We start from the raw sequence: 8,720 nt of genomic DNA, 5'->3' as shown, positions 1-8,720 counted from the left end.
TTCCTGTTAGGTGGCTGAATTCTCAGCCTGAAAAGCACTGATGATATTTTGTGAATTTATGTATGTGTGTGTGTGTGTCCATATAACCTTCAAAGTGTTACACAACTGTTGCGGGATTATGTTTTTTTTACTCGTGTACTTTTAATCAAAATGGTCAATCATTCTCAACATTTGGTGCGGTGGGAGATATATCTCTTGTTCAATGTAATCAGCTGTTCATGCTCCATATCGATACCACATCAGAGGGCATTTCATGTTTGTTTCATTTTTAGCGACATTAATGTTTTGTGAACTTCAATCATTTATATTTTTGAAAAAGGTTAAAAGTGTATAAGTGAAAACATTGAGGGGATGTATTTCCAGTGATTTTTCCACTCGTCTGCAATAATGTCTGGCGAAGGGCCGTGGAAATCTCGGAAGAATGATGGAAACTGGATTGCCAGAGAACCAGCATCAGGCAGACTGTTTCCTCTCACATTTGGGCATGTGAACACATGAACACAGGGTAGAGGCAAGAGTCAGGTAGGAGGAATAGCACGTCTATTCAAATTAATGGATGGAAAAAGGCTTCACTGTGGGTATGCAAGCCTCCTAATCTAATAATAATAATATTCGCTACTGTCACAAGTAGGCTTCAATGAAGTTACTGTGAAAAACCCCTAATCTAATTTTCTCTGTGCCTCTTTAGGTATGGACTGGTCCAGCCCCAACTAGAATGGTTCTGATTTTATACAAAGAGAGAAGCATCCAGCACTGAACATATGCTGAATCTTTCCGAGGACCAGAGATCTGGGAACTCCTGCCACAGGGGAGGATTCATTATCAATCCCAACTCGCTTTACATCACTGACCTTATAAAAGATTGAAAGGTGACTTTGCCCCTTCTGTGGTCTGTGGAATCCCTGAAATAAGGTTGAGCCCAACACATGGGGTGGCACGGTGGCACAGTCGTTAGCACTGCTGCTTCACAGCCCCAAGGTCCTAGGTTCAATTCCCGGCTTAGGTCACTGTTTGTGTGGAATCTGCATGTTCTCCCCGTGTCTACGTGGGTTTACTCTGGGTGCTCCGGTTTCCTCCCACAAATCGCGAAAGACGCGCTGTTAGGTAATTTAAACATTCTAAATTCTCTCTCAGTGAACCCGAACAGGTGTCGGAGTGTAGCGACTGGGGGATTTTCACAGTAACTTCACTGCAGTGTTAATGTAAGCCTACTTGTGACACTAATAAAGATTATTATTATCTGCAAGCCCAGACCTAACTTATTTCTCCCTGCTGCATTCCTACCACAGTTACATTGGGATTTTTCAGAAAGCATCAGGGATTTTTGGACCCAAATTCTACCACAAGAGGGATTGCCTTCAATTTTGAACAATTGGATTCATGCAAAAAGTGGAAAATTATCAAGAGTGGAAGTGAGGCTGAATATATCAGCAAATTCAAGAGAAAGTTGCAGTTAGAATCATAGAATTGACAGTGCAGAAGGAGGCCATTCGGCCCATCGAGTCTGCACTGGCTCTTGGAAAGAGCACCCTACTCAAGCCCACATCTCCACCCTATCCCCGCAACCCAGTAACCACACTTAACCTTTTTGGACACTCGGGGCAAAATTCTCCGACCCCGCCGCAGGGTTGGAGAAGCGCCCGGGGCTGGCGAAAAATCCCGCCCCCGCCGTGGCCGGAATTCTCCGCCACCCGGGAATGCCCTGCGCGCCAATCGGCAAGCCCCCTGCGGCGATTCTCCGGTCCGCGATGAGCCGAAGTCCCGCCGCTGAGAGGCCAATCCCGCCGCCGTGCTTTCAACCACCTCTGGTAGCGGTGGGATTGGCGGTGCGAGCGGGCCCCCGGGGTCCTGGGGGGAGGGCGATCGGACCCCAGGGGGTGCTCCCACGGTGGCCAGGCCCGCGATCGGTGCCCACCGATCGGCGGGCGGGCCAGTGCCGTGGGGGCACTCTTTTTCTTCCGCCGCCGCACGGCCTCCACCATGGCGGAGGCGGAAGAGAACCCCCCTACCACGCATGTGCCGGTGGTGACGTCAGCGGCAGCTGATGCACCGGCGCATGCGCGAACCAGCGAAGGCCTTTCGGCCAGCCCCGACGCCGGGCAGCGGGCGTCAAAGGCCGTTGCTGCCGGTTTTGGCACCAGTCGGCATGGCGCCAACCACTCCGGCGCGGGCCTAGCCCCCAAAGGAGCGGAGACTCCGCTACGCCAGGACCCCCCGCCCTGCTGGGTAGGGGAGAATCCCGGCCAGGGTAATTTAGAAGGGCCAATCCATCTAACCCGCACATCTTTGGATTGTGAGAGGAAACCGGAGCACCCGGAGAAAACCCAAGCAGACACAGTGAGAACGTGCAGACTCCACAAAGACATTGACCCAAGCCGGGAATCGAACCTGGGATCCTGGAGCTGTGAAGCAGCAGTGCCAACCACTGTGCTACTGTGCTGCCCAAAACCTGCCTGAGGAAAACAATCAGAGAGTGGTATGAAAAGTATTGAGCTAAAGATTGTTTGTCTGAGAAACTGAGACCATCTAAATATGTGTTATTGTCACTTCTGGTGTTGTGGATGATTGGTATTGGCAGTTGCATGATTTCCCAGTCAAGATAGAAATCATGTCTTACTGCTCTCCTTGACAATCACCACATCAACCTGTAGCTGATCTTTGAACAACTGCACTAAATCATGTAAATGAATGTGGGGGACTACGAGATGGAAAACAGTTCCTGACCCCTCTGGTGGGAATGGTGAAGTGCCATTCATTTCCTGCTTTTGGGAAACATATTTTTCAGCTCCCAATATATTGTCCACCACAACCCCACCACGGATGGGAGAGAACAAGTTGGCCCATGAGTTCTTTATTTTAAGCAAATTATGCACCTTGACTGTAAACCTGTAAAATAAACATTTACTTTTATTTCCACGAGCTACACGTTTTTTAAAAACTCACAGTGAGTGCGTCATACTAGCTCTGAGCAATGTAGATTCACTTTCCTGCTCTCTGGTATATCTGGCAACATAATTGGTCTGATAACTTGAAAGCGAACACCTCATGGGATGTTATAGACCACCAGGTGAGCATAAGGAGTAACAATTTGCTCTTTGGAAGATATATGGAAGGGTATATGAGAAGAATAAAATAATTTTAATGAAGACTTCAATTAACAAACAAAAACTGGGATAATCTAAGTTCTTTGTGTTTCAGGTAATAAGTAGGTCAAATTGGTATTGGCCCCTGTTCAAAATGATTTTCGCATGCATCACAGGTGATGCTGATTAGCTGCATGCATCAGAAAGGGACCTGTATTATATATACTACTTAAAGGCAGCCTGAATCTTTTAAAGGGAGATTGTGGCTGAAAGAAGTTGTGGAAGTTTTTTCAGAAGTGCCTGTGTTGTGATACTTGGGTGTGGCCACCCTGCTGTTGGGCATTCCAAGTAATTGGACTGTGCCATACCATCTGCCATGAAGGACCGTCTTCTCAACCTTCCCCTGCCTGATGTGTGGTGATCCTCAGGTTAAATCACCACCAGGCAGCTCTCCCCCTCAAAGGAGAAAGCAGCTTATGGTCATCTGGGATTGTGGCGACTTTACACTTTTACACTTGTATGATCCGTCCCTTGTGGAACAATTTATGCCGAGAAGCACCTTTGACCACAGACAGTATTCTGCCTGTAACATCCCAGAGGCCCTGAGGGAAAAGGAGAGTGTGGATCCTGTTGGATGGTTCCCTCAGCAGACTGTCAAAGACATTTAGCAGAATGCCTCATCTCCAAAATTTACAAACAAGCACCAAGACGTAGTTTGGTTTGGTAGTGAGAAAGCCCGTCCCCATCAGATCCCTCCTACATTCCCGGAGTTCCTCACCCCATCTGCATGTTGTCCTCGACGCTGTGGTGGGCACGGGATCATTGTCTACCTCCTTGTGGAATGTGTCTTTACACAGAAGGTCTGGAGAGAGATTCAGTGGTTTTTGCCAAGGTTATTCCCGACAGTTCTGTGATGCAGGATGCTGTGGTCTATGGGCTGTTCCCGGGACCTCATCCCAGGTACGTGCCTGAATATTAGAAACTCTAACCCTCACCCCATCAATCCCCCCCCTAATTTGCCTTCCCTCTCCATGAGAAATCATCCACCTCATGCCCCTGTAGCTGCTCCCGTGGCCTCTCATACCTTTCATTTAAAAATAAATACATTTAGAGTACCCAATCAATTATTTCCAATTAAGGGGCAATTTAGAGTGGCCAAACCACCTACCCTGCACATCTTTGGGTTGTGGGGCCGAAACCCACGCAAACACAGAAAGAATGTGCAAACTCCACACGGTCAGTGACCCAGAGCCGGGATCGAACCTGGGACCTCAGCGCCGTGAGACAGCAGGGCTAACCCACTGCGCCACCGTGCTGCCCTCTCTCATACCTTTCATGCAAACCTATGCCCCCATTCATCCCATGTCAATTCAACAGCAATTATGTCAGCTGAACGGTTACTTATTTCAATGCTTGCAGGCAAATAAATGTTCACAATGAATGTGGTTTCAGGTTAGTTCCTTCACTTGATCACTTTCAGATGTTAAATGATGATTTAAAAAGCCCTTCCGAATGGTGATTGATGCACCAGAGTGCGAGGTAACACTGTTGCATGCAGAGTTCTGTCAAAGCTCTCAGGTAAGGCATGCAGGATCAGGATTCCCAAGGTCAGCAAGCACAACTTCAATACATGTGAACTTAAGTTGATTTGTAAATAAATAAAAAGTGCAATTCAATGATATTGTCCTGCGAAGAGAAAGGAAAGAATCTTACTAGAGTGAATGCAAAGATGATCAGAGGGGGAAAAAATGAATTAGAAAAAGTGTGGTCAAGTTAAGCATAACAGTTAGAACTTTTTTGCAATACTGGAAAAGGAAGATTTTAAAAGATATTTAATGGGATGTGAGCTTCTCTGGCGAGTGTGACAACATGTGCATTGAAATAATAATGAAACGTTAACAATTTACTGTAACGACATCCAACCACTAGATGGCGATCAAGCACATTCACATGATACTCTTGATTCGGGGAGAAGGTTGTTAGGCGATATAGAGAATCTATAGAGAGATATAGAGTGTTATCAGGAGGTCTGTAGTTAGAATCATAGTTTTAGTCAAGCAAGTCAAATCTATTTAGTTGTAGTGTAAATAAATTAGCTTTGTTCAATACATCGCTTGATGTTCTTTGTGAGACACTACAATTCAAAACCATCTTCATTCAGAAATCAAAGAACATTTATTACTCATTCCTAATTGTCCTTGAGAAGGTGATGGTGAGCTGCCTTCTTGAATGCTTGCAGTCTATCTGGTGTAGGTACGCAGACAGTGCTGCTAAGAAGGGTGTTCCACGACATTGAAGCATTGGTGATATAATTCCACTTCAGGATGGTGGGTGGTTTGGAGGGGAACTTGCAGTTAGTGGTGTTCCCATGCACCTTCTGCCCTTGTGCTGTTAGATGGTAGAGGTCACGGATTTGGAAGGTGCTGTCAAATGAAGCTTAATGAGTTGCAAGATGGTAGGCTGAGAAGAAGTGAGGCCAATTATGGATGCAAATGGGCTTAAAACGGAAGACAAGCGGGGCAGCACAGTGGCGCAGTGGTTAGCACTGGGACTACGGCGCTGAGGACCCGGCTTCGAATCCCGGCCCTGAGTCACTGTCCGTGTGGAGTTTGCACATTCTCCCCATGTCGGCGTGGGTTTCACCCCCACAACCCAAAGATGTGCTGGTTAGGTGGATTGGCCACACTAAAATTGCCCCTTAATTGGGAAAAAAAAAATTATATAAAAATAAAAAAAACTGAAGGCAAGCAGAAGATGGTAGATATTGGAAAAGAATTCCATATCCAAGTATTCACAAGAAGAAAAATAAGCAGCATTTCCTCGCCAAATAAAGATATTCCAGGTCAAATCAATGATCTTGTTTCTAAACAAGTAATTGGAATTCATAAACAGGCTAATTGATTTCAAAACAAATAAACTCCCCAGGAAGAGAAGGTGTCAGTTCCAAAGGAGCTGGAAGAGACCAGGCAAGGGATAACAACAATTTAACTTGTGTAGTACCTTTAATGTTGGGCACTTCACAAAAACATTAATAGACAAATTTCAGCACAAAGCCACATGTGGAGATATTAGGACAGATGACCAAAAGCTAAGGAGGTCGTTTAAGGACCAGAATTGGAGGAACAGAGGGATCTGGAAGAGATAGACAATGGAAGAGTTTGTAGAGATAGGTAGGGACAAGGTAATGGAGGAATATGAAAAGGTGAAGAAGATATGGAGTTGGAGGCTTTGTTCAGGGTCAGATAAAACACCAAGGTTCTGAATAGGCTGGCTCAGTCTCAGAGAGCTGCCAGGAAGGTATCTGGAGTCACTGGCTAGGGCACAGCGTTTCTGGTGGGGACTGAAAGACATCAGTTTTTCTCTAATTTAACTGAAGGAAATGTCTGCACATGCAACACATTGCATGTCAGATCAGCACCAAGACATATCAGACAGTGGAAATGTCAATGGAAGTAACAGAGATGTACAGCTGGGTGTTGTCAGAGTTCAGGTAGAATTTAAGGCCGTGTTTTCGAGATACGTCACTGAGAAGTAGTAGAAGAGAAATAGGAGGGGTCAAGGTTACATCCTTGGCAAATTCCTGTGAGGTATAAATTGGGGAAGCACTGACACTAATGTGCCGATTTTCATCAAGTGTAACAAAACTAACACAGGCCAAATAGATTCTTCTTTCCATGAAAAATAATGAAATTCATTGTCAGGAAGAAATGTAAGGCTCAGCTGGACAGCAGTAATCTGGTTAACAGCTGGCAATGTGGATTCCTGTGCATATTGCCACCCACAGTCTGTTCATTGAGGGAGTGGAAACCCTTCACGTTGAGGTAATTGAGGGGGTTTTCTGTAGGAGTTCACAAACCATAATGGTTGCCACGGATTGCACCTGGCCTTGGGAAGCCAATATTCTATAAAAATGGATGGCCCTACCTTGGTATTGCCTTTCTGTGATCCCACAGGTGATAAATTCATCAGCTAATTAACAGCCAGTGGGGCCTGGACGTCCTCAACATCCTGTGAGGTCAGCATCGACTAGAGGGGTGGCAAGGTGGTGCAGTGGTTAGCACTGCTGCTTCACGGCACTGTGAACCCGGGTTTGATCCCGGCCTAGGTCACTGTCCATGTGGAGTTTGCACATTCTACCATGTCTACGTGGGCTCATCCCTATACAGGGTAGGTGGATTGGCCATGCTAAATTGCTCCTTAATTGGAAAACAAAAGATACCCAATGCTACCCAGGACAAAGCAGCCTGTTGGATTTGCAATCCACACACCAAGTTACATATTGCATTCCTTCACCACTGGCAGGCTCTGGCTGCAAAAGATTCACTGCAACAAATCACCGAGGCCTCTTCCCAAACCTGTGAAGTTTACCACCTACAGGTACCCCTTCAGGTCACAGGCCATCCTGACTTCGAAATAATCAGCATTCCTGCATTGTCACTGGGTCACAATCCTGGAACTCCTTACCTAACAGCACTGTAGATGTGCCGACACAACACAAACTGAAGCAGTTCAATGCGGTGACCCATCACCACCTTTTCAAGGACAATTAGAGATGGACAACAAATACTGGCCTTGCCGGCGGCAACAAAACCCCATGAGCAAATAAAAACTGATCACTCCACTCTGGAGGGTGATCCAAGAGACTATTCTTCAAATAATTGAAGTTGTAAAGTTTGTTGTTTTAAAGTTTGTTGGCTGGGTGCTTGTTGGTTGATACCACTGTGCTCTTCATTGTTGCCCTGGTGGCTGCTGATCCATCAGCTGAAGGCTGAACTAGGTTAAGTAATGTAAACTGTTCCATTACTAAATTGCACACTGACAAATTTCTAATTCACTTTTTTATGTTAAGTGAGGACAGCTTTTCTACTAATGTAGCGCTAACAATTATACTCAAAGACGAGAGAGTAGTACAATAGAGGCTTTATTGCTGTGCGATGCTATTCCTCCATCAGCAACTGTAGACTAGGGTCTGAGTGACTCACACGCATATTTATACACAAGCTCCCTGTGGGCGGAGCTAGCCGGCAGGGGCTTACCGGAGGAACCTGTATTACAGGTACAGGCATACATCCCCCTACTGCAAGTACACATCACTACAGTGGTTATATCACCACAACTAACAGTGGAGAGTCATTTTTTAATAAGTAAGCTACATTTTTGCTTGCGATTACACTTCTGTAACAAACATACACAATCTAAAGGGCACACCCCTATCACTGTACTATACAGTAATTCGTTCCCTGCTATTGTATCCAATTGTAAACATTAGGTAATTATTTCATCCATATCAAGCATGGAGACAGAGAAAGATATCAATTTTTAAGTAGGAAATGGTATCCATTAGCAAAAAATTAAAAATCAATTCTACAATCAATATCCACAAAAGCCATGCAGTATACACTCTATTCTGAAAAGCTGTTATGAAAGTGCAGCGTTACTGAAATCTGTTCATGGTTAGGCCGAAGGTGAATTTTTAATGGGGTCTTAGCGGCTGGCAATTTGTGCTCAGTGAGCCATTAAGGGTGGATTCATGTAAACTAATAAAATGCCTTCGGCAAAGAGGTTTAAAGCACCAATATAAATATATTATAGTTGGGAAATTGCAAATTTGGCTCAGATTAACAGCAGTACCACTTC

The sequence above is a fragment of the Scyliorhinus canicula genome, chromosome 13 (genome assembly GCF_902713615.1).
Source record: "Scyliorhinus canicula chromosome 13, sScyCan1.1, whole genome shotgun sequence".
Lineage (NCBI taxonomy): Eukaryota > Metazoa > Chordata > Chondrichthyes > Carcharhiniformes > Scyliorhinidae > Scyliorhinus > Scyliorhinus canicula.
Note: the sequence above shows the minus strand (reverse complement) of the source record.